Source organism: Hordeum vulgare, chromosome 1H, assembly GCF_904849725.1.
Source record: "Hordeum vulgare subsp. vulgare chromosome 1H, MorexV3_pseudomolecules_assembly, whole genome shotgun sequence".
Classification (NCBI taxonomy): domain Eukaryota; kingdom Viridiplantae; phylum Streptophyta; class Magnoliopsida; order Poales; family Poaceae; genus Hordeum; species Hordeum vulgare.
Window position 1 is genome coordinate 62,079,843 of NC_058518.1, and position 26,003 is coordinate 62,105,845.

General features: G+C 41.2%; 1 pseudogene; it reads right to left on the bottom strand.

Annotated features, from left to right (window-relative positions):
- Window positions 1-17,353: 17,353 nt before the first annotated feature.
- LOC123396619 lies at window positions 17,354-17,846 on the bottom strand (annotated as a pseudogene).
- Between the last annotated feature and the right edge of the window lie 8,157 nt (window positions 17,847-26,003).

Here is a 26,003-nt window from a genome sequence, read left to right on the forward strand (position 1 = left end):
CCGCTCGAACCTGGTCGGTACGAACCGGTTCGGTCGGTCTTTGTGTCTCGCTCGAACCTGGTCGACCGAGCCAGTCTACTCTGCTCGCGCTCTGCCCCCCTCATCGCCGAAGCTCGTCGGCCGCCACCACCACCGCCGTGCCATGGTTTACGAGGATGAGAGTAGCAACGACCTATCGAGCCTGTACATCATCTCTTCCTCGGACGGCATGATGTACCGGGTAATTTGTAGAGCTAGGGTTAGGTTTAGGGTTTCAGTTTCTTCACATTGGGGATTTATCTCTGTTTCTTGGTTCTTCTTTAGATCCCTGCTAGCATCGACGACAAAGACTACATGGGCATCGAGAATTCTGCCCTGGATGTTTGCTTGGAGCATGGGTTGCCGCCTGAGCGTCGCGTAGCATTCGAAGGATTTGAGACAGGGAGAAGATTTTTAGTGTGTGCTCAACCGGTTAGATCTATCTTCTTTAGTGTTAGACATGCATGAAGTTGCTTCTGTTTTTTCTATCTGGCTCAAAAGATTCAGACTGTCAGTGTTTACTACATCACCGTCATTGTTTGTTTAGCTCAAATATTTAGACTGTCAGTGTTTACTACATCACTGTCATTGTTTGTTTAGCTCAAATATTCAGACTGTCATTGTTTGTTGGGTAGACCAAGAGTGGCCTCCCACAATGCAAAATGCATTGTTAAAACTATGGGAAATGTTGGAAGACAGCAAGAGTGCTAGGAGGGATGATAATTTGGAGAATTCACTGAAAATTCACCACCTCACAGAGGAGAAAAGAAATCTTGATGCAAACTATGACAAACTAGTAGAAGATGTGAATCAACTGCTCAACCTTGCAGAAGCTCAAGGCGGGGTCATTAGGACCTAGAAGGCAAATCATTTGAAGGAGAAGGACAAACTTAATGATGAAATTTTGGTGCTCAACCTTCACATTGATGGTCTGAAGAAAGGAATTGAGAATCTGATTAAACGCAGGGATGAGCTGAAGATCCAGATTGCTGATCAGTTGAAGGCATTGGAGAAGAACCAAGACAAGTTGAAGATGATCAGGGACATTTTGGATGGATGAGCTGATCAGATGAATATGAAGTCTACTATGCTATGGTTGATGTGTTGTCGTGTTGCTGTGTTGCTCTTTTGTACCAATGTTGTAATGCAAGATGATCAGCATCTCTATATTATGTATGATTAAGTGACTCCACTATGCTATGTTTGTAACTGTACTATGCTACTGTTGGTGTGTTGCTCTTTTGTAGCAATGTTGTAATGCAAGATGAGAAGAATCTCTTAATTATGTACGATTAAGTGACTTTATCTTTGTTTAACCCAAGTATGTTGATAGATTGGTTGATCTTACTTGTTGTATCTTACTTGTTGTATTTTAAAGGATGAGAAGAATCTCTTAATATGAGCTGAAGTATCTATTTAATCATAGAAACACCAAAAGGTTTCCAAGATTCAACCACTAGGTAGGAACGGTCATGCCCGCCGTTTCGACCGCATTTTGAAACGGCCATGAAAAATTCAAAAAAATCAAAAAAATGGGAAACCTTTGCATTATGTCATCATATGTGATAAAGTTACCATGTAAAATACTAAACTTGTAATACGACAATTATTTTTAAAAAGTGTTCACACAAATGAGCTATCATGTGTGAAGATTCACGGCTTTCAAGCCACATGATCAATCTCATGGCCATATTCATGGCATAGTTTGTTGAAATGGTCTCATATTTTGCATAATGGTGCATGTTGGAGTGACAAACAATGTTGATTAAGGAAGTTTTCATCTTCCTTGTATGAAAAAATCATTTTTCATTTTTCAAGTGCCCGAAATGAGTTGTTTTGTGAAGGACCTACGATATATTTGTTTCAAAATTGGTACAAATCATTTTTCTAACATACTAGGCCATATTTAATGTACAATTGACGAAATGGTTGGGTGTCAAAAGTTTTTATCCATCTCTCGTGAAAAAGATAAATCTATGTCAAATCAGCTGGAAGCGGGTCAAATTTGAACTGCGGCTGCCTTATAGTTTGCTCTTTATTTTTTCCAAAAATCATTTCTAGGTACACAAGTATCTATTTAATCATAGAAACACCAAAAGGTTTCCAAGATTCAACCACTAGGTAGGAACGGTCATGCCCGTCGTTTCGACCGCATTTTGAAACGGCCATGAAAAATTCAAAAAAAATCAAAAAATAGGAAACCTTTGCATTATGTCATCATATGTGATAAAGTTACCATGTAAAATAATAAACTTGTAATACAACAATTATTTTTAAAAAGTGTTCACACAAATGAGCTATCATGTGTGAAGATTCATGGCTTTCAAGCCACATGATCAATCTCATGGCCATATTCATGGCATAGTTTGTTGAAATGGTCTCATATTTTGCATAATGGTGCATGTTGGAGTGACAAACAATGTTGATTAAGTAAGTTTTCATCTTCCTTGTATCAAAATTTCATTTTTCATTTTTCAAGTGCCCGAAATGAGTTTTTTGTGAAGGACCTACCATATATTTGTTTCAAAATTGGTCCAAATCATTTTTCTAACATACTAGGCCATATTTAATGTACAATTGACAAAATGGTTGGGTTTCAAACTATTTTATCCATCTCTCGTGAAAAAGACAAATTTATGTCGAATCAGCTCGAAGCGGGTCAAATTTGAACTGCGGCTGCCTTATGGTTTGCTCTTTATTTTTTTCCAAATATCATTTCTAGGCACACAAGTATCTATATAATCATAGAAACACCAAAAGGTTTCCAAGATTCAACCACTAGGTAGGAACGGTCATGCCCTCCGTTTCGACCGCATTTTGAAACGGCCATGAAAAATTCAAAAAAATGGGAAACCTTTGCATTATGTCATCATATGTGATAAAGTTACCATGTAAAATAATAAACTTGTAATACGACAATTATTTTTAAAAAGTGTTCACACAAATGAGCTATCATGTGTGAAGATTCATGGCTTTCAAGCCACATGATCAATCGCATGGCCATATTCATGGCATAGTTTGTTGAAATGGTCTCATATATTGCAGAATGGTGCATGTTGGAGTGACAAACAATGTTGATTAAGGAAGTTTTCATCTTCCTTGTATGAAAAATTCATTTTTCATTTTTCAAGTGCCCGAAATGAGTTTTTTTTAAGGACCTACCATATATTTGTTTCAAAATTGGTCCAAATCATTTTTCTAACATACTAGGCCATATTTAATGTACAATTGACAAAATGGTTGGGTGTCAAAAGCTTTTATTCATCTCTCGTGAAAAAGACAAATCTATGTCGAATCAGCTGGAAGCGGGTCAAGTTTGAACTGCGACTGCCTTATAGTTTGCTCTTTATTTTTTCCAAAAATCATTTGTAGGTACACAAGTATCTATTTAATCATAGAAACACGAAAAGGTTTCCAAGATTCAACCACTAGGTAAGAACGGTCATGCCCGCCGTTTCGACCGCATTTTGAAATGGCCATGAAAAATTCGAAAAAATGGGAAACCTTCGTGTCGCATCATCACATGTGACCTGCCAACTAGAAAAGATATATAAATTTGAGTACCGATGTCTTCTTTAACTATTCGGTATGATTTTAACCATTACTTCTACAATGTTTATAAAAAAAGAAAAAGGAAAAGTCTGCCTCCAAACCCCAAAAAACGAGTGAAAATTTTCCCTCCCACCCCACCAAAATTTCCCTCCACTCCCTCTCGCACTACCACGCGAGACCCACCACTCCCTCTCCCACTCCCCTCTCCATTCCACTCCCACTACCCACGCGGGGTCCATTCCACTCCCCACTCCGTCGCCCCTCCCCTGCTCCGTGCCGCCCCGCCGCCCCTCCCGTGCTCCGCGCCGCCCCTCTCCCCTCTCCCCGACGACGACTACATCGACGACGTCGACGGCTACATCTACATCGACGACGACTACATCAACAACGTCGACGGCTACATCTACATCGACGACGACGGCTACATCTACATCTACGTCGACGGCTATGACTACATCGACGACGATAGCGGGTACATCTACATAATCAACAGTCGACGACGATAGGTACCTCTCCCCTCGACCCATCTCCCGTTGATAGATCCCACTCATGTGTTCTTCTAGGGTTTGATAGATCCCCCTCATGTGTTCTTCTAGGGTTCATGGGGCTAGATCAATTGGGATGGTTCGGTACATTCATGGGGTTAGGGTTAGGGTTCATGGTGTTAGGGTTAGATTCATGGGGTTAGGGTTGTAGTTGTCATGGGGCTGGATCATGGGGTCCTGCATTTGTGATGGGTAACAAATGGGGGGTACATCCCCCACCTGGTCAATCTAGGGTTAGGATTCAGTCAATCTAGGAGCTCCTGGAGGTTCTTGTTCATGTTCATGGGATTTATTCCTAGTGATCTGTTCTATCCCCCTCTGGTTAATTAGAGTTTCCATCAGCAATACTTGCTTGTATCAGTAGCACTTGGAGAAGAAGCTACTAGGGTTGGTATCAACAGTACTTGCTTGCTTGCTCCTCTTCAATTTTCTTCCTTGCTTGCTTGTTTCTATCAGTAGCACTTCTTTTGCTTGCTTGCTTGTATTAGTAGTACTTATGCACTTTGCTTGCTTGCTTGCTTGTATTATTAGCACTTATGCACTTTGCTTGCTTGCTTGCACACTGCTTGCTTCTTTATTCACCAAATGTTGGGCAACCAGTTGCTATGAATGCATATGTTTGCCTCCATTAGGGATACAGTTGAGTAATTACTTTGCTTATAGATGATTGCAGGTACATGGATAAAATTGCAAGTTAAAACCTAAAAGTAATTGTTGTAAATAGTTAATGCATTGCTTCACATATATAGTTTTCTTCAACTATCAGTTTAGTACATTACTACCTCATGTTTCACATGTTTTAATACTGATGCATTGCTACACTTGTATGTGCATGCTAGTCCAAGTGCTTCAATTTAGTTGCTTGCTTCAACTATCAGTTTAGTACTAATGCATTAACTGTATGTGCATTGCTACACGTGTATGTGCATGCTGGTTCAAGTGTTTTACATGTATTAGTACTGATGCATTAACTACATCACTATATTGTTGATCCAACAAGTTAGCTAGCTTCACATGTATTACATGTATGTGCATGCTCGTCTAAATGCTTTCCTTAATTGATATAAGTGCATCATTTTACTTTATCCCTGTTGTATCTGATTGTTGTTTATTCTATTTTGCAAGCACCACCTCAAGATCATCCATGTCAAGGATGACAAGGTCAAACCCGAGGCCAACCAGTGGTATGCAAGTTGCTCCTTGTGGTTATACTGTCAGATTTATAAAATGTGTCTTAATATGCTAAGTGAAATGTAATATGCTAAGTAAAATATCTTGGAGGCTGGTGATGTAAAATACTGTCAGATTTTATTATGCAAATGTATTGCTGTAATCTGAATTAGCTGGCTTAGTTGTGCATGTGTGCTATTACTCTTCCTTAGCTGAATAAGTAGGATTAAATGATAATAAAATTTCATAAGATATATTTGGCTCTCTGTCCATGCATTCCAACAATTAACGTAATAATTATGTTTACTTTGGCTTGCAAAGATGAGCATCCTCTCACCGAGTACGAGAAGGTTAGGGCTAGAAATATGATGAGCAACAATCGGATATTCCAGTCCCTTGGCATTGATGCAATATCGTCAATGATTAGGAAAACAAATGATGTACAAGAAGGTACAACTAATGGGGTTCAAGAAGGTAGTGGAGTTATCAGTGATGACCTAGAGTACAATCCTAAGGAGGATGAAGTTGTAGTGCACAAGACTGTTAAGGTGCAAACTATGTCTTGCTTGGAGGGTTCGGGTTCATGTATGCTCTGTGTTTCCTTGTGCTCACATATTTATCTTGTGATCTAATTTTTTCTGTGCTATTTATACAAGGCACTGAAGACAGCCAGCAAGAAGAGGAACAGCTCAGAAGCATTTGCTGCAATGCCTCCAGGAAGGGTGATGGCCCCACCTCCAGGACAAACAAAGAGGATCCTGGAACCTGATGAACCTGATAGAGTCACAAGGCAGAAAGCAACTATGGTGGCTGCAACGGACCATCAAGAAAGTCCGCTCGGCATGGACTTTGAGAGCTCGGTGGAAATGCGTGATGAGTTTTTGTGAAGCTGTGCACCTATGAAGTTGTCAATTATTTAAGTGATTGGTCATTCTGGTGATGAAACAATGTCTTGCTCTATTTGAACCTGATGAAGTATTTTGTGAAGTTGTCAATTATTTAAGTTTTGTTTGGGCACTAAAGTTAGTTTGGACGGCAAACAGGCCGAGGCCCAAACAAGAAATAGACTAAGAAGGCTTGGGCCTAAAAAAAGAGTAGGCCAAGGCCCAAACTAGAATTTGTCTAAAAAGGCTTGGGCCTAAAAAAAGAGTAGGCCAAGGCTCAAACAAGAACTGGACTAAAAAGAGTAAGCCAAGGCCCAAAAGAAAAGTGGACTAATAAAAAACCTGCTGAGTAAAAGATTCTATCCCAGAAAATAAAAGGCCAAATTATTGGGCCCGGCCCATGTAGACGACCGGAATGGACCGGGCTGAATCTTATTTACGACCTTTTCATTTGGTTATAAATCTGCCACATCAGCCTGCCACGGTGGCTCTGACGTGGTGCGGGCAGATTGCTAGTGACCATATCATTTGGTCGTTAAACCTACGACCTTATGTTTGGTCACAAAATCCTACGAACAATCCAGAAAAAAGGTCGTTATAGTTCATCAAAGACCCTCAGCTTTAGAACTTTTGTTTTTGGTCATAAAAAGGTCACAAATGGAAATCAATGACCATTGAGTGACCAATATTGAAGGTCGTTAGTTGACATATTTCTTGTAGTGATATTCTATTCCACCTATGGTGTTATGTCCATGGCTCACGCTCATGTATTGCATGAAAGTTGAAAAGGTTTGAGAACACTAAAGTATGAAACAATTGCTTGGCTAAAACCGGGGTTGTGCATGATTTAAATACGTTGTGCGGGGAAGATGGAGCATAGCCAGACTATATGATTTTGTAGGGATAACTTTCTTTGGCCATGATATTTTGAGAAGACATGATTGCTTTGTTAGTATGCTTGAAATATTATTGTCTTTATGTAAAATGATAGACTATTGCTTCGCATCACTCGTGTTTTAGTATTCATGCCATGATTACAATATATGATCAAGATTATGCTAGGTAGCATTCCACATCAAAAATTATCTTTTTTATCATTTACCTACTCGAGAACGAGCAGGAATTAAGCTTGGGGATGTTGATACGTCTCCGTCGTATCTATAATTTTTGATTGTTTCATGCCAATATTCTACAACTTTCATATACTTTTGGCAACTTTTTATACTATTTTTGAGATTAACATATTGATCCAGTGCCCAGTGACAGTTCCTGTTTGTTGCATGTTTTGTGTTTCGCAGAATATCCATACCAAACGAAGTCCAAACGTAATAAAAACATACGGGTATTTTTTTGGAATATTTATGATTTTTTGGAAGAAGAATCAACGCGAGGCGATGCACGGAGAGCCCAGAAGCCCTGTAGCCGCCACCAGGAGGTACGGCGGCGGCTGGTAGGCTTGTGGCCACTCCTTAAGGCGGTTGGAGCCCTTCTATATCCGAAAGAAAGATAATATCCGGAAGAAAATCGTGTTAAAATTTCAGCCCAATCGGAGTTACGGATCTCCGGGAATTTAAGAAACGGTGAAACGCAGAATCTGGGAGCGCAGAAACAGAAGGACACACAGAGAGAGATCCAATCTAGGAGGGGCTATCACCCCTCCGCCACCATGGAGACCATGGACCAGAGGGGAAACCCTTCTCCCATCTAGGGAGGAGGTCAAGGAATAAGAAGAAGGAGGGGGGCTCTCTCCCCCTCTCTCCCGGAGGCGCCGGAACGCCGGCCGGGGCATCATCGTGTGACGGCGATCTACACCAACACCTCCGTCATCTTCACCAACATCTCCATCATCTTCCCCCATCTATATTCAGCGGTTCACTCTCCCGCAACCCGATGTACCCTCTACTTGAACATGGTGCTTTATGCTACATATTATTATCCAATGATGTGTTGCTATCCTATGATGTGTGAGTAGATTATCATTGTCCTATCGGTGATTGATGAATTGTTATGATTGGTTTAATTTGCTTGTGGTTATGTTGCTATCCTTTGGTGCCCATCATATGATCGCGCGCATGGATCACACCATAGGGTTAGTTGTATGTTGATAGGACTATGTATTGGCAGGCTAGAGTGACAGAAGCTTCAAACCTAGCATAGAAATTGATGCATATGGGATTGAAGGGGGACCAATATATCTTATTGCTATGGTTGGGTTTTACCTTAATGAGCGTTAGTAGTTGTGGATGCTTGCTAATAGTTCCAATCATAAGTGCATAGAATTCCAAGTAAGGGATGACATGCTAGCAGAGGCCTCTCCCACATAAAACTTGCTATCGATCTAGTAACGTAGTCAATTGCTTAGGGACAATTCCGCAACTCCTATCACCACTTTTCCACACTCGTTAGACACTCGTATTTGTTTCTTTTTCTAACCAGCCCCTAGTTTTATTTACGTGTTCTTTACTTTCTTGCAAGCCTATCCTATCACTCCTTCAAAGTACTTCTAGTTTCATACTTGTTCTAGGTAAAGCGAACGTAAAGTGTGCGTAGAGTTGTCTCGGTGGTCGATAGAACTTGAGGGAATATTTGTCCTACCTTTAGCTCCTCGTTGGGTTCGACACTCTTACTTATCGAGAAAGGCTACAATTGATCCCCTATACTTGTGGGTTATCAAAGACAATTGAAGGTATTATTCAAGTAAACAGAATAACCATTATTCTCTTTAAATGAATAACCGTATTGCAATAAACATAATCCAATCAAGTTCATGCTCAACGCAAACCACCAAACAACATTTAGGTTCAACACTAATCTCGAAAGTAGAGGGAGCGTCCGATGGTGATCACGTCAACCTTGGAAACACTTCCAACACATATCGTCACCTCGCCTTTAGCCAATCTTCGTTTATTCCGTAGCTTTTATTTCGAGTTACTAACACTTAGTAACCGAACCGGTATCTAATACCCTAGTGCTACTAGGAGTACTAGTAAAGTACACATCAGTATCATGTATATCCAATATACTTTTTGTCGACTTTGCCAACCTTCTCATCTACCAAGTATCTAGGGTAGTTCTTATTCACTGACTGATCCCCTCATTACATAAGCACTTAGTCTCGGGTTTGGGTTGAACCTTGGGTCTCTTCACTAGAGCAGCAACTCGTTTGCTGTTTTATGAAGTATCCCTTCATGCCCTTGCCCTTCTTGAAACTAGTGGTTTTACTAACTATCAACAATTGATGCTACTTTTGATTTATACTTCGCGGTGTCAAACATCGGGAATGGCTCAAGGATCATCATATCTATCCCTGATATGTTATAGTTCATCATAAAGCTCAGGTAGCTTGGTGGCAGTGACTTTGGAGAACCATCACTATCTCATCTGGAAGATTGACTCCCACTCGATTCAAGCGATTGTAGCACTCAGAAAATCTAAGCACATGCTCAACGATTGATCTTTTCTGCCTTACTTCGCAGGCCAAGAATCTTGTCGGAGGTCTCATACCTCTTAACATGGGCACGAGCCTGAAATCCCACTTTTAGCTCTTGGGACATCTCATATGTCCTGTGACGTTCAAAACGTCTTCGGTGCCTCAATTCTAAGTCGTTAAGCATTACGTACTGTACTAGCACGTAGTCATCAAAAACGTGTATGTCAGATGTTTGCAACATCTAGAGATGACATTTGGGGTTCAGCACACCGAGCGGTGCATTAAGGACATAAGCCTTCTGTGAAGCAATGAGGACAATCCTCAGTTTATGGACTGAGTCGGCATAATTGCTACTATCAACTTTCAACTAAGTTTTCCGTAGGAACATATCAAAAACAGTAGAGCTACAACGCAAGCTAGAACATAATGTGATGTGATACTCCCACTCAAATTAACATCCCTCTAGTCATTCGAGTGATTTACTATCCATATAGACTTGGCCATGTCATGTGAGACAGACTAGTCATCAATGGTGAACATCTCCATGTTGATTGCATCTACTATACGACTCATGTTCGACCTTTCGGTCTCTTGTGTTCCGAGGCCATGTGTGTACATGCTAGGCTCGTCAAGTTAACCTGAGTGTTTCGCGTGTGTAAATCTGGCTTACACCCGTTGCATGCGAACATTAGAATCTATCACACCCGATGATCACATGGTGCTTCGAAACAACGATGCTCCGCAACGGTGCACACTTAGGGGGAAAACATTTCTTGAAATTTTAGTGAGGGATCATCTTATTTACTACCGCCATTCTAAGAAAATAAGATGTAAAAACATGATGAACATCACATGCAAATCATAAAGTGACATGATATGGACAATATCATCTTGCGCCTTTGATCTCCATCTTCGGGGCGCGGCATGATCACCATTGTAACCGGCACGACAATATGATCTCCATCATCGTGTCTTCATGAAGTTGTCTCGCCAACTATTACTTCTACTACTATGGCTACCGGTTAGCAATAAAGTAAAGTAATCATATGGATTTTTTGATTAACACGCGGGTCATACAATAAATTAAGACATGCAAATCGTGATTCCTAGTACAAGAACATGATCAATCTCATACATCACACATATTTAATCACGTCCTTTTGGCCATATCACATCACATAGCATACCCTGCAAAAACAAGTTAGACATCCTCTAATTGTTGTTGCAAGTATCACGTGGCTGCTATGGGTTTCTAGAAAGAACGTTTCTCACCTACGTTACAACCACAACGGTGATATGCCAATTTCTATTTACCCTTCATAAGGACCCTCTTCATCGAATACGATCCGACTAAAGTGGGAGAGACACACACCCGCTAGCCACCTTATGCAACAAGTGTATGTCAGGCGGTGGAACCAGTCTCACGTAAGTGTACGTGTAAGGTCGATCCAGGCCGCTTGATCCCACAATGCCGCCGAATCAAGATAGGACTAGTAACAGTAAGCAAATTGACCAAATCATCGCCCACAACTTACTTGTGTTCTACTCGTGCATAGAATCTACGCATAGACCTAGCTCATGATGCCACTGTTATGGAACGTAGTAATAATTCAAAAAAATCCTACGTGTCACCAAGATCAATCTAGGAGATGCTAGAAACGAGACAGAGGGATTGAATCTTCATACCCTTGAAGATCGCTAAGAGGAAGCGTTGCAAAGAACGTGGTTGATGGAGTCGCACTCGCGGCGATTCAAATCGCGGAAGATCTGATCCAAGTGCCGAACGGACGGCGCCTCCGCGTTCAACACACGTACAGCCCAGGGACGTCTCCTCCTTCTTGATCTTGCAAGGGGAGAGGAGAAGTTGAGGGAAAGATCCGGCAGCACGACAGCGTGGTGGCGGTGGAGCTCGTGGTTCTCCGGCAGAGCTTCGCTAAGCACTACGGAGGAGGAGGAGGTGTAGGAGGGGGAGGGTTGTGCCAGGGGCTAGCGGTAAGCTCCCATGTGCCTCCCCACTATATATAGGGGTGGAGGGGGTTTGTTTCTTTCCCTCCAAGTTCATTGGGGCGTTGGCAAATGTGGGAGGAAAGAAATCCCATCCTTTCCCTTCCCCACCGATTGTTATCCCCCTTTTTTAGGGATCTTGATCTTATCCCTTCGGGATATGATCTTATTCCTTCTAAGGGGGGATCTTGGTGCGCCTTGACCAGCGGTGTGGGGCCATGCCCCCACTACCCACGCTCATGTGGGTCCCCCCCATGTAGGTGGGCCCCACTCCGGAACCTTCTATAACCTTCCCGATACAATACCAAAAAATCCCGAACATTTTCCGGTGGCCAAAATAGGACTTCCCATATATAAATATTTACCATCTGGACCATTCCGGAACTCCTCATGACGTCCAGGATCTCATCCGGGACTCTGAACAACTTTCGGTAACCACATACAATTCCCATCACAACTCTAGCGTCACCGAACCTTAAGTGTGTAGACCCTATGGGTTCGGGAACCATGCAGACATGATCGAGACACCTCTCCGGCCAATAACCAATAGCGGGTTCTGGATACCCATATTGGCTCCCACAAGTTCCACGATGATCTCATCAGATGAACCATGATGTCGGGGATTCAATTAATCTCATATATAATTCACTTTGTCCATCGGTATGTTACTTGCTTGAGATTCGATCGTGAATCTCGTTACCGGCAAGTCACTTTACTCATTCTGTAACACATGATCCCGTGACTAACTCCTTAGTCACATTGAGCTCATTATGATGATGTATTACCGAGTGGGCCCAGAGATACCTCTCCGTCAAACGGAGTGACAAATCCGAGTCTCGATTCGTACCAACCCAACAGACACTTTCGGAGATACCTGTAGTGCACCTTTATAGTCACCCAGTTACGTTGTGACATTTGATACACCCAAAGCATTCCTGCGGTATCCGGGAGTTGCACATTCTCGTGGTCTAAGGAAACGATACTTGACATTAGAAAAAGCTCTAGCAGACGAACTACACGATATTTGCGCTATGCTTAGGATTGGGTCTTGTCCATCACATCATTCTCCTAATGATATTATCCCGTTATCAACGACATCCAATGTCCATGGTCCGGAAACCATGACCATCTATTGATCAACGAGCTAGTCAACTAGAGGCTCACTAGGGACATTGTGTGGTCTATGTATTCACACATGTATTACGGTTTCCGGTTAATACAACTAGTCATCAACCCGTGCATCAACATGTTCTAGCAATATGGAAAATATATAAGGAGTAAAATATTTAAAATAATGTTTTGCGCTTATACACAAAGAGGGAACTATCTATTAAAGGAGAAATATACTAATTGTAGTGAGTAAGATTAAAATGTCATACAGTATCCAAAGATCATGGCTAAAATTAACTACAGTTAGATCTTTGGTCTTAACGAAAAGAAATGGGTTATATGGCAACAAAGTTTCTGTAACTGTTTCACTTGTAAGGATGAAACCACATGTCTTTCTAATTTAGTAATATATAATCATTAAGATGTTTGTTCCCACAATATTGAGTACTGCTCTCCCATTTTCAATAAATAAAGTTTAAGCACATGCATTCATTATTTTGTGACACATATGTAAGGACAAAATTATGCAAATTTCTAGTATAGCAATATTTTCATGAAAACTCTGATGATAATCAATGTTAAAATGTTTTAACTCACACTAAATATAAATTGTTTACAAAATACGTTTGTATTTGTTATACTTTTGACGGGAAGTACTGGTCTGGTCCCGAGACCTTATCCATAGTTATTTCCATGCACGTATTGAAGTGTCGGAAGAATTCAACCACACTCTTTTATACTGAAATGTTGACACCAGGTTGACTTCCAAAGGGTTTATGCATCATCTAATTATTAAATTTTTATTTAACATATATTGAGAGAATGTATAAATGTAATGCATTTCCCAAATGAAGTTGGCTAGAGCAATGTTTAGTAGCTATAATATCTTATCCTCATCACTATTACATCTAGAAATTGCTCTAATTTATTGTGTTCATGCTCAAAAAAATTACCATCCAGCACATACTGAGAAATGAGGTTCAATTCAACAAAAAGTTAGAAAATGAGCATTATAGCACCATCTAAACGTGAAAATTGATTCTACTAGATCGTTGATGGCGCGCGTTGCCGCGCCCGTCCATTTTTGTGATAGAATAATAGTATTTTTCATAAATATTGTGCATAAATAAAGTGTTGAAAGACAGGTTTGATTTTTTGATTAAAATTTAAATTGTACAAACAAGTTATAAAGTATTGCACTACACAATGATACTAATTAATGCACAAAACTGGAGAAACAACGTTAAGATCTGACATCATACAACAAATTTTGGATAGTACATTACATATAGAAACACTAAGTAGTAATACCCTAGTCTAACATGCCATGTATCAACAACAGCATAAAGTACATGAACCGATCCTAGGTAACTACGGAAAACTACATTATGATCTCTACTATGGTGCTCTTTTTGCATCCGCGTGTGTAGTAAATTTATACACAAAAGCCTAATCTAAAAGGTAGCCCGTAAGCCTAACTGCATAACTTCGAATTCACATATTGATTCTTTGCAAAATTATCCATATTTGTAATAGACCCATAATCTAGCATAGTGTGGATGCAGCAGATGGTTGATAACCCTTTCTCCTTCCCTAGGACTTGCCAATTGTATCTGCAACAAATTAATTCAGGCAATCGTAGTCAGCATGAGATGGAACCGATTACAAACACTAAGTTACGAACAAAGCAAATACCCAATAGCTTCTCACCACAAGACAATAGAATTGTAGCGAAGGAAAATCTATGCAAATTTGAAGATGAAAAGGCAACCTCGTGGATAAGCATAGATCCTAGGATTGTATTGCCAGACGAAGAAGGCACAACGTGTACCACAAAGGGTACGAATAAACATCATGTGAGATGATATAACTCATTTCAAAAAGGTACACGGATAAGAATAGTACTGGTGATTGAGGATGCACCTCATAGATGGCAGACTATGAAATAATAGCACTGTTACACAATAGGACATAAATAGTGAAGAATGTTGTTGTGGCATAAATCCCCAATCATGAACTCATTTCAGAAAGGTAGAAGGTTAAAATACTACTGGTGATTGAAAATGCACCACATAGATGGCGGACTCTGAAATAATAGCACTACTACACAATAGGAGGAATGCTTCTAGAATACAAATAGTGAAGAATATCGTTGTGGCATCAATCCCCATTCACGAGAAGAGGTCATCCGAAGAATAAACACAACAGAAATTTATAACATTGTAATGCAAGCAACTTCTGTTATGCACAAAACTCCAAGAACGGAAATGTCATTTTCTTGAAGTACTCTTCTAGTGGAATATGGAATATCATTATGGAATTCCTTGCATCCACACAGGTGATAAGGGCATACCTCCTAGTCTGCTCAGTTGATTGAGTGTAGCTATAAAAGAAGTTTGGTTCTTGGACCTAAATTTGCTTTCACTTTATAAGAGATAGACCATTTGCGCAACAACAAAGTGAAAACATCAGTCCTTTGAACCATGAAACTGGAATACCTTCTCCCTGCTCACCTGAAAGTAGCAAGAAATAAATCAATGAAAAAATTATTATAAAAATATAAAATTCCAGATAGTAACATGGATGAACAAATAATCCGTAAAATCATTTTTTGCCTCAAGGAGAAATGATAGCCTCGATATATGAGCATCATGCAGCTGCAATATTAGAACTAAAGTAACACACATATATGCGGAGTGCCATCATCCTTGGATGAGGTGAAAGCCTCCTAAACATAGGAGATGCAAGAACGGCCACACATCTTAGACATATTCTTTTATTTTTTATTTTTTTGATTGAGTACTTTGTATCAGGAACTTGTAAAAATGAATTACCATGCACCGCATGGCTTCAGATAATGAAGCTTTAACATGTAATACATAAATTTAGTAAGGGACCAACACTTGATTATTTCTGAAATCAATCTTATGGGTAGAAAGAAATTAAGAGCTGATACAAGGAAACTATACCGTCAACCTACGAACGTGGTACTGCCTCCATTACAGTGAACAAGACGTACATGATAGAAGAATGCTACTCATTGTCGTCTTGCTTGCTTCACCTCACATACGCAGGGGAACGCATAGCGTCGTGGATGTGGGGCACAGGAGTGGTGGCCATCGCTCCTTAGAACACCCAGTCTGCGAAGCAAGCCAATGAGTTGTGTGGGCACCCCTGCTGGGGTCACGGGGAGGGGGCAGACACAACATCACTACATGCAATTTTCTTTGAAAAAGGCCACTATCATATCTCGTGACTTGATTGCTGTCACTCCGGCTTTTGGCATTTGCTGATGTTCCTCTTGCTGCCTTTTATTTCTGTTTTTTCTCTTACAATTTCCATTACCTCGCTTGCTTGATTTTCATTTTCGTTCCACAAAAGTTGTTTGAGTATGCAAACTTGTCAAGTTAGATTTTTTTGTGTCACGATATTCCTCGTAAAGGTGCAGAAATAAGTAACTTTGGCGCCACTTTGCCATCAAAATTTCAGATATTCCATATAATTGTTCATCCCTCATAACAACCCAAAATTTTCGCAATTAATGTGTTCAGATATTTGCCACGTCCCTCATGACCAAAAACCTACAGTAAAAAAACACATCACTTACAACATACAAATATTCTCGATATTGAAGTATGTAGTATTATTCAGGACTGTTTCACAATCATGTCTCAGAACACAAAGAATTAAGATCATTTTTACATACAACCACTTCTCACATTAAAGCAACCATTGATCTGTGGGGTCATCTTAGATATTATTTTTTTAACTCTGAAGGTTTGAGAAAAGGTACGTGCGTTGTAGCTCATCTGCCTCCATTAAGAATCAAACCTCACATTCGAGCTGGGATAAAATGGCATCTATGATCCGACCACTCCAAACCTGCAGCCTGATTGCACATAACCACCGCTGATGTGGACACACACACACACCCAATTTCCGCTCGATCATGTAGGGTGCGTAACCTCGTCCTAATCAAAGACGGAATGAGAAAAGAAGGAAGCGGGAGAGGGAGAAAGATCGAGATCTCAAAGTCGAGGGGCAGCCGACGGCCGGATCCGGGGCGCCTTGTTCCAGCTCCACTCGCCATCCCTCATCCTTCGATTCTCATCTCTTGTGTTGCTCTCCCTTTGATGATAAGGTGGTAGCGGCGTGGAGGCAAGGCCATTGGGAAGGATCAAGGAGATGGTTGTGCACTCTCTCTCGAGTCTCGATTGCGATGCACCTAGTTTACCCGTGCTCACATTAGGAGGGGAAGGAGCTCTCGTGCAGCCCTAGGGCCTGGGGTTGTACGATTGAATCGTGTTTCCTAAAAGAATGCTAGATGGGCTGCATCCAGGTGCCAGGCCCGATTAACCAGAATGCTCAGATTTTTCTTTGGGAATAGCTTCCCTTAAAGACAGCTACTCAATTAGCATTCGGACTGCCAAGGACCATCAGCTCATGCGATCCAACGGACAAAAAGGCACATGGCCTGAGATGATTCGGAAATGGTTCGGTTTTACTGTCCGCTTCACGCTTGCCACCAAGTATTAACCACGAATCGCGCCATACAATTCAATAATGTACAATCTGAACTACACCTCATAGAGGATTAGTGATATCACGAAGTCGAGCATGAACTAATAAAGAGCTAAATATCACAAATCGATGCAAAAGCTACCACGAGATCTGGTTGTGGAAGGGGTAGCAGGGACCTTCTTAACAGAGGCGGACCAGGACAGTGTGAGCCCGAGGAAGACGATGAAGAAGAAGGGGCCCCACAGGTCCCAGTCCCTGAGCGCCTTGCCGGGGTCCTCGCGGTTGGGGTTGGAGAAGACGACGAGCTTTAGGTTGCTGACGATGCGGGCGAGGTCGCGCTTGACGGTGTCCCATACGGGCTCGGTGAGCGTGTTGGGCGGGGGCCCGAAGCCGTCGGAGGCGATGGCGACGGAGACGGACGCGGGCAGGTCGGCGGGGGTCGGCCCCTGGGGCACGAAGATTTGGACGGAGGAGGCGAGGAGGGGCGGCTTGGAGGTAGGAGGGGAGGACGGTGGCGGAGGGCGCATCGTACATGAGGCTCTCGATCTCGTCCATGTCGGACTGCGCCGACGACGGGTGGAGCGGGATCGTGTCCCCGTAGTTGTGCGACATGGCGGCGGCGGCGCCGCGGCGGGCGGGCGGTGTCGGCGAGGTGGATCTGTGGGGAGACGGCGCGGTGAGGGAGAGAGATCTCGCGCCCTCGCGGGAGTGGGGTCTCGCCCTAGGCCAACGTCGGGAGTGGTCGAGGAGGGATTGATTGGGGCTATATGGTGGACACAGAGTAAAATTGAGATCGTTCATAGAAGATCCGACGGTAACCCGTAGCAATGATCCACAGGCTTTCGATTCTGCCTCCAGAGTATCTGCCCAAGGACAGTCGGCCCAGGAGTAGCCCATGCGGGACGGGTTAGGGACAAAGGTGACCTAGCAACGAGAAACGCGTGCATCGGAGGTCGAACTGAACGACAGATCTAACGGTCAGAAACGTCAAGATCGCCAAAACGGACGGATGAAAAACGCTAATCGCTGAGAGAGCTCGGAAAGGGTTCGGTTTTACTGTCCTTAATAAAGAAACACATGAATGTGGTTCGGTTAAAAAATCGATTCTATAAAGATAGACATAGATGGAGCAATCAATTTTTTTTTCAAAATTCAGAAGTTAGTTAAACTTGAGAAATGTAACCTTGTAGGGTGATGTGGAGATAGGTGAGACATATAATTAGTTAATTTAAAATTTTAAGCTAATGGACACAGTTTGATCAATAGAGTAATGATAGTGCGTTAATGCATGTGCTAGGCAAAGAGGGATAGGGCTGGAACTTTAAATGCCGCCTCAAAAACATGAGTATCCTCTTGTTAGAAATTCAGAGCAGTTCAATATATCATCCAGATATAGGTTTGCTGCTTGTAATTCCCAGGAGCACAAATATGTTTACAAAGTACGAATCAGAGGGCAGTCCTAATTGTCGCGGCCAAACATTTAGTATATTGTAGTTTTAATAACATATGTTCTTTGAATAGTATTACCATCAGTAGATTAGAGAGGACATACTTTGACTACTCCAATAATAGAACGTGTGTAACCCATGGATTAACTGGCTTCAATTTCAGCTGGTTGAACAGTCCATGGTAGATCCATGGTTAATTGAACAATACCAGGTTAACACTCACTTGGACGTAGATAGGCATTAGTTTCCGAAATTAAGTTGATCGAAATCATAGTAGTAGTGCATATATATGCATGTACACATATCATATTCTATGTGATTAAAAACATGCTAGATATGCACGTAATTAATAAACATAGCAGATATCAAGCACGAAAAAGCTCTGTAAGATTAGTGAGTAGAGGAAGCAAATTGTCTATTAACCTAGTTCCACCCATGCCTTCTTCCGTCAAGTTACTCCAGGAGATGCACCATGAATACAAACATTGACTTGCGAGTCAGGCACACAAAAGATAAGGAGGTTTCATGCGTTGGAGAGGATCTCCTTTTATTTTGAACGCACACAAAAGATGAGGTGGTTCCACGCGGTTGGGAAGGATTTTTTTTTTTTTGAACTGGAACTCCTTTCTTTAACTTGTTTGTCTACAGATTATTGTAAGGGGAGTACTAGGCGCCGGGGCGCCGACGCGAGCGCTAGCGTCGGTCGCAGGCTGACCGCCCGATCTGTACGGGGGACCGTCAGATCTTTCAATGCAACATTTTTATCTCCATGCAACAAATTTCGACGCTATGCAGCATTTTTCGCAACGGTTGCAACAAAAAAAAATTATAGCAAAAAAAAAATCTACATGATCGTAGCAAAAAAACGAAGAAGATGATGCGTGGTAGCAAAAGTTAAACGCCGGTTGTAGCAAAAATCTACGTGACGTGTATGCAACTTTTTCAGTGAACGGTTGCAGCAAAAAATGATGTCGGTTGTAGCAAAAAATAACACGGTTGTAGAAAAAGTCAAAACGCCGGTTGTAGCAAAAATTCAACGAACTCGAGTTGCAACCAAATGTATATGCAACATTTTTACTGTACAAATCTAATAAATGAAAAATGCTTGTAGAAAATATGAACGCTGGTTGCAACAAATTTACACGAGAAAAAAGCTGCATGAAAAACGTTTGTAACAAAAAATACACGGTTACAGCAATTTTTACGAAAAAATGCTGCATACACACCTGCCAGCGAGCGCGACCCACGCACGACCGGCCGAATAGGGGGGAAACGGTTCCCTTATTGTAAGCATGCGGGACTCTTCATAGCCCATATACTAGTGGATTCTATAACCGGGAGACATTTTTTTTCTATTAGATGTGCACGTGGGACAGCAGCTTAGGACTCCTAATTAAGGCACCTCATCCCATGGATGTAGATAATACCGGGAGACGTTTTTTTCCAATTAGATGTGCACGTGGGACAGCAGATTAGGACTCTTAATTAAGGCACCTCATCCCACGGCTGTAGATAATTAGTCTTGAGATTGGACGGTCAATTTTTTTAGTTAATGAGAATTAACGTGGAGCCTCGTACGGTGCATCCAATTAGTAATAAGAAAATTATAGCATGAACAATAGACAATTATCATGAACAAGGAAATATAATAATAACCATTTCATTATTGCTTCTAGGACATATTTCCAACACAAAGAGAGAGAAAAGCCATCTACCTACTAGCTATGGACCCGTAGGTTTGTGGTGAACTACTCACGCATCATCGGAGGGGCAATGGAGTTGATGTTGATGCCCTCCGTGATCAATTCCCTCTCCGGCAGATTACCGGAAAAGGCTTCCAGATTGAATCTCGCGGGAACAGAGGCTCCCGGCGGCGTAAAAGTATTTTCGTGGCTCTCTTTTGTGATACGGGAATATTTGGGAATTTATAGGCCAAAGAATAGGGTTGGGAGACTTGCAAGGGACCCACAGGCCAGGGGGCGCAACCACCCGCTAGGGCGTGCCCTAAAGGCTTGTGGCCTCCCGGCAGATGCCCTGCCTCCTACTCCAAGTCTTTTGCGTTTCTTCTGGTCCAAGAAAAATCATTCCGGAGATTTTATTCCGTTTGGACTCCGTTTAATATTCCTTATCTGTAATACTCAAAAATGCGAAAAAACAAAAACTGGCACTAGGCTCTAGATTAATAGGTTAGTCCAAAAAATAGTATAAAGCAACATATTAATGCATATAAAACATCCAAAATAGATAATATAATAGCATGGAACAATCAAAAGTTATAGATACGTTGGAGACGTATCTGTAATACAACATCACAAACAAGCCTTGCAAGCAATGTGGCTAAAGAGTTAGCCACGGGATCTTGTATTACGGAACGAGTAAAGAGACTTGCCGGTAACGAGATTGAAATAGGTATAGAGATACCGATGATCGAATCTCGGACAAGTAACATACCGAAGGACAAAGAGAATATTATAGGGGATTTACTGAATCCTTGACATAGAGGTTCAACTGATGAGATCTTTGTAGAATATGAAGGATCCAATATGGGCATCCATGTCCTGATATTGGATATTGACCGGAGAGCGTCTCGGTCATGTCTACATAGTTCTCGAACCCACGAGGTCTACACACTTAAGTTTGGGTGACATTTCGGTATAGTTGAATTATTGATGTTGGTAACCAAATGTTGTTTGGAGTCCCGGATGAGATCCCGGATGTCATGAGGGTTTCTGGAATGGTCCAGAAACGAAGATTGATATATACGAATGTTGCATTTTGCTTCCGGAAAGATTTTGGGCATTATCGGTAAAGTACCGGGAGTGACGAATGGGTTCTGGGGTTTTACCAGGAGGGGCCACTCACCCGGGAGAGGACCTAATAGGCCTATGGGTGGCGCACCAGCCCTTAGTGGGCTAGTGAGGCCATCCCAATAACCTATTTTGGGCAAAGCAAAAATAAAAAGGAAAAGGGAAAAAAAAGGAAGGAGGTGGACAAGTGGGAAGGAGTCCTCCACCAAACCGAATTGGAGGAGGACTCCTCCCTCTTGGTTCAGCCGAACCCTCCTACTTTGAGTAGGAGGCAAGGCACCCCTCCCTCTTGTTCCACCTATATATAGTGGAGGTTTGAGAGGCTTTTTGCACCCCAAGCCATAGTGCAGCCCTCTCTCCCTCCACCACTTCGTGACACACCGTAGCTAGTTCGATACGGCACGGCGAAGCCCTGCCAGCCTAGCTCCACCACCATCACCGCCATGTCGACGTGCCACCGGAGAATTCAGCTACCTCTTCGTCTCTCTTGCTGGGTCAAGAAGGCGGAGATCGTCACTGAGCTGTACGTGTGCTGAACGCGGAGGTGTTGTCCGTTTCGTACTAGATCAAGACAGAGTTCGTGGTACGCTTGCGATTCGGATTGCAAAGACGTTCGACTACATCAACTGCATTTCTTAACGCTTCCCGCTTAGCGATCTACAAGGGTAGGTGGATCTTATCTCCCCTCTTGTAGATGATCATCACCATGATAGGTCTTTCGTGTCCGTAGGAATTTTTTTGTTTCCCATGCGACATTCCCCAACAAGCTTGTGCCCCCCTCGTGTCCCTCCTGATTCCGTTCTTCGTCTTATAACTTCTCATATACCCTAAAACACGAGAGGGAGTCCCAAAACACTTTTTACGTTGTCGCAAGTCTCTGTTCTGACGAGAGGCCATCTGGAGCTCTGTTCGGGCACCCTGTCGGAGGGGGGTCGATCATGGAGGGCATCTTCATCAACCTTGGTCCGCTCACGATGATGTGTGAGTAGTTCACCAGAGACCTATGGGTTCATAGTCAGTACCTAGATGCCAATCTCTCTCTTTGATCTTCAATACAATGATCATCACATCTTCGCTTTGATCCATATGATGTAATTCCTTTTGTGCGATGTGTTTGTTGGGATTAGATGAATTGTAGGCTTAGGTTCAGATTTTTAATGATAAATATTTGAGTCACCTCTAAATACTTATATGATTCCTATGTGCATGATTATGATAGCTTCGTAATTCTCTTTGATCTATTGAAATGGTTTGGCCAACTAGATCGGTATTTCTTCGGTGAGAGAGGTGCGTTGTGGTAGGTTCACTCTCGCAAATTTCTATATTCCGGTGACAGAAGGGTACAAGATGCATCTTGTGTTGCTTCTACTAAGGATAAAACGATGGGGTTTATTAATATTGCTTGAGTTTACTTTGTCTACATCATGTCATCTTACTCGATGAATTACTTCGTTCGTCATGAACTTAATACGTAGAGAGGCAAGCACATAAGAGCTCTTGAAGTGAAGTAATACTAATAGGTGCAGGCAGGAGTCGACCTATTTTTTATGAACGTGGTGCCTATATACACATGATCATTGCCGTGAATATCACGTAACTATGTGCTTTTCTATCAATTGCCCAACACTAATTCATTTACCCGCCATATGATGTTTTCATGAGAAATGCCATTAGGGAAAGCTATGGCCCCCGGGCTTATTCACAACATATTGATAAAACCTTCATTACCTTGTAGTTATTTACTTGTTTTTATTTTATCTTACTATCTACAATTATTTACACACCTCACTTGATTGCAAATAGCAAGACAAGAGGATTGACAACCCTCTTGCCCGCATTGGGTGCAGGTTGATTGTTCTTTTGTGTCCAGCCACTGAAGACAACTGTGGTTGATATTCCATTTGGTTCTATAAACCTTGGTTTCATAACCTAGGGAAATACTTACACACTTTGTGATGCGATAACCCGTTCCTCTTCATGAAAAACCCAATGCAGATCACGGGTATCGGGAAGGATTTATGGCGCGGTTGCCGGGGAATATCATCACCAACTACCAAGTAACTCCACACAAAATTTCATTCACTTGTTCCACTTTTTAATTTCTGGTATATTTAGTTTTTCTCATAAAAAAATAAAAATACAAAAATATTTATCTTCGCTTTCTATTTGTTTGAAGTCATGTAGTTCTTCCTTTGTTCGAGTTACTCCCAATAATGATGTTGTCAGTTTTAAGCAAAGGGGAGGATAAAGTCTGAAAGATGCATGGTATAGGATTTTCTATGCCCGAACTAAAGCAACTAATAAACTATATACTAGTACCTTGCTTCACAATTTTTATGTTGGTGTAACAACTTGGTATAGGTTTGTCCTTGACACCATCACCGGTGGGAATTTCCTTATGTGTCACACTTTGGATGCCTATAATGCCATTGAAATTCTTGTTGGAACACCACCCATTATCATTAATAAAACCAATTTGACATTGGAACATGTTATGCAAATACTTGATGTTATTTAAAGGAAAATGGTTACTCACGAACTAATTGAGGAATTAGCCAGAAAAATGCATAATCATATCACCCAACTTGCGTCGCGTGTAGGAATGACTTTGAAATATTTAAAGGATAGGGACATTATTATTGATGAGAGGGTGGAACAAGTTTTGAGTAGAATTGATGAAGGAGGAGGTGATTGAGAAATTAGAGTCAGCTTTTACACCTTCCAAAACTAATGCTAGTGTTTCTCGAGACAAAACTCCCAAGTTCATTTATGTTCTTAAGAGCATTAGTACACCTCCTACCAAAAGAAACGAAGATCTCAAAATTATTAGTGTTAACCCCAACTTAATAGATATGATAAAGGATCCTATTCTCATGTCTTCTATTGTTCCCACTATCCAAGGTTGTATTATTAAGTAGCTCGATAACAAAGATGACAACACTTGAAACTATGCAATATGCCTAGCTAGGAGGTGTAAAACAATAGCACGTGTTGGGAGGCAACCCAATAGTTATCTTAAATTTTTTGCTTTTTATTTCTATTAGTGTGTGATAAGATTATTATTTCCTCCGTAATGATTGTGTTTTAATGTTTCAGATAGTGTTTGTGCCAAGTAAAGCCTTTGGGATGATTTGCATGTTTAGTAAAATTGATACAGTGCAAAAACAGAAACTTTGACGCCTAGTGCAGAATTTCTCTTGTTTTACTGCAGCGTATATTTAAGTTGAATGTTTTACACAATATTTCTATACAAATTCCTCATGCCGTCCTCTTTTTCAGAATTTTTGGAGTTACAGAAGTATAGTTTCATTACAGATTACTGTAGACTATTTTGTGTGTGTCAAATTATGTTTTTTTATTTTGCATGTGTAGTTTGTTTGTTTTGATGATGCTATGGATTGTATCGGGGGTATAAGCCATGGAGGAGTTAATATACAATACCGTATGATAAAATAAAATAATAATCAATATGTAATAGCACCTTAAAGTATTGGATATGTTGCTTATACTAACGGATCGCACTAAGTTTTGTTGAGTTTTATGTGAGTGAAGTTTTGAAGTTTTGGGTATTGTCCCGATGGAAAAAGGATTGAGGAGCAGAAAAAGCCTAAGCTTGAGGATTCCCAAGGCACCCCAAGGTAATAATCTAGGAAGACTCAAGCGTCTAAGCTTGGGGATGCCCCAGAAGGCATCCCCTCTTTTTGTTGCAATCCATTGGTATGTTACTTGGAGCTATATTTTTATTTGTCGCAAGATAAGAGTTTTCCTTGGAGCGTCATTTGCTTTTGTTTGGTTATACTTTCAGTTTACCACAATCATTGTTTTCTGGACACACCTATTTGAGAGAGAGAGAGAGACCACATCATCACAATTTGTTAGAATACTCTATGTGCTTCACTTATATATTTTGAGCTTAGAAGTTGCTCTAGTACTTCACTTATATCTTTTTGGGCATGTTGGCGTGTAGATTTTATAGAAACATTATGCCCTCGTTCTTCACTTATATTTGTATGAGAGCTGGAGAAATAGTGATGTTAATTTGCATGGGTCATAAGACTAGATCAAAAATAATAAGTATCCAATGAATGATGATAAAAACCATCATGTAGCACATATAGAGAAATTGTGGGTTAATGATATTTATTGAAAATATGAAAAAGTTGTCAGTGCATTATTATTAATTCAGATAGGTGTCGATATTAAGAGAAGTTAAACTTCTTGTTCATCTAAAAATAAATAAAAAGGCATGGTGATGATGTGTGAGGATTTCTATTCCTCGTTGAAAATTGTGTGTTGTTTTGAGTCGGAGTCACGCGATGGTTAACTCCTACCAACACTTTCCCTCGGGGCATGCGAGTAGTACTTTGATTTGTGATAAAAAATAAAAGTTTCTATTAATTATATGAGTTCTTCATGACTAATGTGACACCATTGACATACGCACTATCACCTTGTCATATTTGCTAGCCTCTTCGGTACCGTGCATTGCCCGTTCTCAGCTTGAGGATCGATGC